The sequence below is a fragment of the Macaca fascicularis genome, chromosome 15 (genome assembly GCF_037993035.2).
Source record: "Macaca fascicularis isolate 582-1 chromosome 15, T2T-MFA8v1.1".
NCBI lineage: Eukaryota > Metazoa > Chordata > Mammalia > Primates > Cercopithecidae > Macaca > Macaca fascicularis.
In genome coordinates, this window is record NC_088389.1 from 35,494,249 (window position 1) to 35,499,626 (window position 5,378).

Genomic DNA, 5,378 nt, shown 5'->3' on the forward strand with positions numbered 1-5,378 from the left:
GAGGCTCATAGGAGGTTAACCAGCTAGCAGAAAAATGCTGAGTGTGATGACAGTATAAAAGGGCCGCCATGGCATGAGAAAAAACACAGTCGGGAGGATCCCATGACTATCTTCTCAGTTGCCTTGACTAACAGGGATGCAGCAGGGGCTGCTCTTAGGCAGAGAGGGAATCCACAGGAGATGGGATCCAGTTGTCAACTGTAGTATCCTGGGGGATGGTGTAGGCCTCCATGCTTTTGGGTTAAGATCCCTGAAGTATTTTCTTCCTTTTCATAGAGAAAGAGAAAAAAAAAAAAAGGAGTTTATACTTAGGATTACCTAGAACTGGAGAATTTATCAATTTCTCCTTTGACTTTTTAAAAACTTACCCTTATGATTTTGTCCAGGTAATGGGGTTAGGTTTGGTAAATTTATATAAAGTACATAGGAGTTGGACCGGAAGAGAAAAGTTAGAAATTCAGTTTCAAAAGTAGTCAGTGAATCCAAGAAACCCACTCACAAAGCTGGCATTTGTTTTGGGCTGAGGAAATTGTAAAATGCCTTGAATCTGGTCTGGTTCTAAATGTAATTCATTCTCTGAAATTAAATGGCTTTATTATTTCACTTGAGTTGTTACTCACTGCAGTTTTTCTTTACAGACACTATGACCTTAAGCAGCCACTTGCTTTAATAGATATATACTGTCTTTTTCACAGGCTGCCTGTGAAGGAGAGCAAAGAAGGAAGTCATCTACATACTGTAGTAAAGAAGAGCCTTGAAGAAAAATTACATCCTCTAAGTCTGCCTTTAATATTTGAGAAAATAGAAGAACTTTCAGTAAAACCCTGAGGCATTACTGTCCAGGTGAAGACAAAAAGATTTTGGCCTTCCCAGGTAAAAGCAAAAAGATATTGGTTGGCTTGATCCCCTGAAATAATAAATAATGTAATACACAGATCAGTGATGGTGAAAAATCTGCTATCAATGGGTACTGGGTTTAATACAGTATGGGGATTTGGAACCACTGGGTGCTTTGTAATAATACTATGGTTTATTACTCAGAGAGAGCTCCTGAACAAACCTCCTCCCATGGTTGTTTGGCCTTTTAGTAGGTAGGATTAGGGTACCCCAAGGACGGGTACAGAGAATAATGAGACTGTTTTTTATATTCTTTTATAATAGGTTTAATACCTTGCATTGCCATCTGGTTTAGTGGCTCTTTAATATTAAGCAAGGGTTTTAATAGGTTAATCTGGATTTTAATAAAAGGTACACTACAAATTTTGAAAATATCAATGAAATATTTTACCTATAAAGAGACAGGTATTTGATTCAGCACTAAATGAGTGACATTATTTTTGTTTTCTGAACAGGGAATGACCTAACAAATGACAGAATTGGGGGTCTGTTGAGTGAGGACAGTTTAGTTTATCAAATTCTAAAATTATTTCCCCCTTTTGGGAAAAAGAAATTTTAGCATGGTATTTTTCAAAAAAAATCACATCCAAGGTGGTGGACCAGAGCAGAATTAACAAGCAAAAGGTGTGGGTGTCTTGGAGAGAAGGCCAAGATGAAAAGAAATAGGCTGTGAAACAAAAGCAGTCAATGACTTGATGGAAACTCTCACCACTTGTAATTTTTTTATTACTCTGGGGCAGGGGCTCACTGAGGCTAGGGTGATTAAGAATGAAAAATATTGCTGTGGCATTTATGAGCACAGTTAAGACCACATTCCCAGCTGGCTGCGGTGGCTCATGCCTGTAATCTAGCACTTTGGGAGGCTGTGGCGGGTGGTTCATGAGGTCAGGAGTTCAAGACGAGTCTGCCCGACACGGTGAAACCCCATCTCTACTGAAAATACAAAAATTAGCTTGGTATGGTGGTGGGCACCTGTAATCCCAGCTACTCAGGAGGCTGAGGCATGAGAATAGCTTGAACCCAGGAGGCAGAGGTTGCAGTGAGCCAAGATTGCACCACTGCACTCCACCTGGGAGACAAGAGCAAAACTCTGTCTCAAAAACAAACAAACACACACACACACACACACACACACACACACACACACACACAAAAACACTCCTAATTTGAAGGATCATTTCACTCAGCAAATTAAGTGGGAGAACTGAGAAAATCCCCCAAATGTCTTTGGAGCCCCTTCACTGAGAGTGGTCTCAGATGTGAGAGAAGATAGGGGGAGTTGAGAATGAAATTCCCTCTTTCTTTTGCAGCAATCTCTCTTCCAGCTGTCTGGAACATTGGCACAGCCCAGGGAATCTCTGCCTAGTGTTATGTCTGGGAGCCTCCGTTTCCTATAATTGAAGATTAAGAATGCTAGTGGTTGTCTTTTTAGTTCTGTCCTCAGGGTGCAGGCAAGCTTATTTGCCAGATTAACTAAATCAGAAGTGTTCCATGTAGCTGAGAAAGTTATTGAGAAAGGCCATTCGCAAACTTAGAATTACAGGATAATTGAGTAGATTCAGCATCCATAGGTAATCCAGAATTTTTTACAAATACAACCTGGAGCCAACTGTAATAGTCCTAATCTAGTTCATTAGGTTCTTGGGTACAGTCTTGGATTTTATTCCAGTCTCAGGTTTCAGGAAAAGCCTCAAGAATAGCCTCATGAAGTTTTGTTGTTTTTGTTCGGTTTGTTCGCTTGCTTGCTCACTATGCTTCAGGCTCTGTTATAGTCTTTGGGGGTGTTTTTACCTAAAGCCCTCTCAGGGTCACATCAAGGAGCCTGGGCCATTCAATATTGGGCCTGACCTTCACAAAAACTGTATGAACCAACTGACACAGGTGAGAAAAACCTGGATGATAAGTCAGAATTATAATACTGTGTTAATTTTATCAGCAAATTGGAAAGGTCCTCTATGACCTTTGGGAATTCTGTGACAATGGCTTAAAGTTCAGCCTTGCTCCAAGGAACAAAAGAAATTTAGAATTTAGAGGAATGATCAGTGAATTTAACATTAAAGGGATAGGTTTTAACAGGACCAGATTCAGAGATAGTGGGAGCTGAGGAATCCATAGGGAAAGGTAATTCACTTAAAGAAGAAATAGAGAAGGAACAGGGGAAAAGGAAAAGGAGTCTTTTCCAATGAGGAACAAGTATGGGATCCTCCAGCCTTGTCCTTCCTTAACTCTTTGCTTGTCTCAGTTAATTTTGCCATGGTATCTCATAAGGAGGCAATCGTAGAATCCTGAACATACTTAGAAGCTTTGAGGTACCAATTAAAGTATGTCTCCCATTCAGATTGTTTAATGTTAGGACCACAGTCTTCTAATTTTGTTCTAACCAAACAAGTTTGGGGAGCTCAAATGCCCCCCAGTATGACCACTGAGGATCCAAATTAGTTTTTGTGTGCTATAGCTATTGATTTAAAATTGTGCACAAGACAGAGGACCATAATTTTTTAAACATAGAGCCAGCAGGGGTCCCAGGGGGATTATAATTACGTGCTTTAGAATTTTGGGATCCCATTCTGCTTACTAATCTCTTGAAAGTAAAAGAAAGCTTTATGAGCAGACCCCTGTCAGGGAATGATAGGCGTTTGGACTGGTGTTTTCTTTTACAGTGTGCCTGGCACCAGATTTTTGTTTTACTTGGCAAGCAATCTGCACTTTCATTGCCTGTCCCATGACCAAGTTTTCCCTAGACGCACAAAATTTTTCTTGAGACTGGCAGGCCCCCTAGTGGTAACTTGGGCTGTTTGTGCACTAGTTTATCCTGACACAAGAGATTTTTTTCTTCAGATGCTGGCATCCCTCATAGAATGGCGGCAATTTGTCAGATGAGTAGATTGCAAAAATTTTCTCCCATTCTGTAGGTTGTCTGTTCACTCTGATGGTAGTTTCTTTTGCTGTGCAGAAGCTCTTTAGTTTAATTAGATCCCATTTGTCAATTTTGGCTTTTGCTGCTGTTGCTTTTGGTGTTTTAGACATGAAGTCTTTGCCCATGCCTATGTCCTGAATGGTACTACCTAGATTTTCCTCTAGGATTTTTATGGTATTAGGTCTAACATTTAAGTCTCTAATCCATCTTGAATTAATTTTCATATAAGGAGTAAGGAAAGGATCCAGTTTCAGCTTTCTACTTATGGCTAGCCAATTTTCCCAGCACCATTATCCAGAACCTACAAAGAACTCAAACAAATTTACAAGAAAAAAACAACAGCCCCATCAAAAAGTGGGCAAAGGATATGAACAGACATTTCTCAAAAGAAAACATTCATACAGCCAACAGACACATGAAAAAATGCTCATCATCACTGGCCATCAGAGAAATGCAAATCAAAACCACAATGAGATACCATCTCACACCAGTTAGAATGGCGATCATTAAAAAGTCAGGAAACAACAGGTGCAGGAGAGGATGTGGAGAAATAGGAACACTTTTACACTGTTGGTGGGATTGTAAACTAGTTCAACCATTATGGAAAACAGTATGGCGATTCCTCAAGGATCTAGAACTAGAAGTACCATATGACCCAGCCATCCCATTACTGGGTATATACCCAAAGGATTATAAATCATGCTGCTATAAAGACACATGCACACATATGTTTATTGCGGCACTATACACAATAGCAAAGACTTGTAATCAACCCAAATGTCCATCAGTGACAGATTGGATTAAGAAAATGTGGCACATATACACCATGGAATACTATGCAGCCATAAAAAAGGATGAGTTTGTGTCCTTTGTAGGGACATGGATGCAGCTGGAAACCATCATTCTTAGCAAACTATCACAAGAACAGAAAACCAAACACCGCATGTTCTCACTCATAGGTGGGAACTGAACAATGAGATCACTTGGACTTGGGAAGGGGAACATCACACACCGGGGCCTATCATGGGGAGGGGGGAGGGGGGAGTGATTGCATTGGGAGTTATACCTGATGTAAATGACGAGTTGATGGGTGCTGACGAGTTGATGGGTGCAGCACACCAACATGGCACAAGTATACATATGTAACAAACCTGCACCTTATGCACATGTACCCTAGAACTCAAAGTATAATAATTAAAAAAAAAAGAATGGCGGCAATTGCCCTAATGGCTTTTAAACGGTCAAATCGTGCCTATTTTTGAGAAAGTAAATTTTTCTTTCAAAAGATGTTCAGAAATACAGGAAGAAAAGAATCAAGAAACAAATGAAAGTATAAGCACACACGAACTAGTCAGAACAAAACTGAACCAAAAGTGCACTTACCAGGACCAGAAAGACAAACTGTCTTTCTAAATAAAGGACTTGCCAAAAAAGACAAAAAGTCTGAGTCCCAGAAAAGATGCAAGGCATCTTAATCCAATCAGATCCTGAATAAGTTAACAGAGAGCTGCTACCAAAGGGAGGGAACACAATCTGAGAGATGATTTACCTGGGCAGAAGAAAG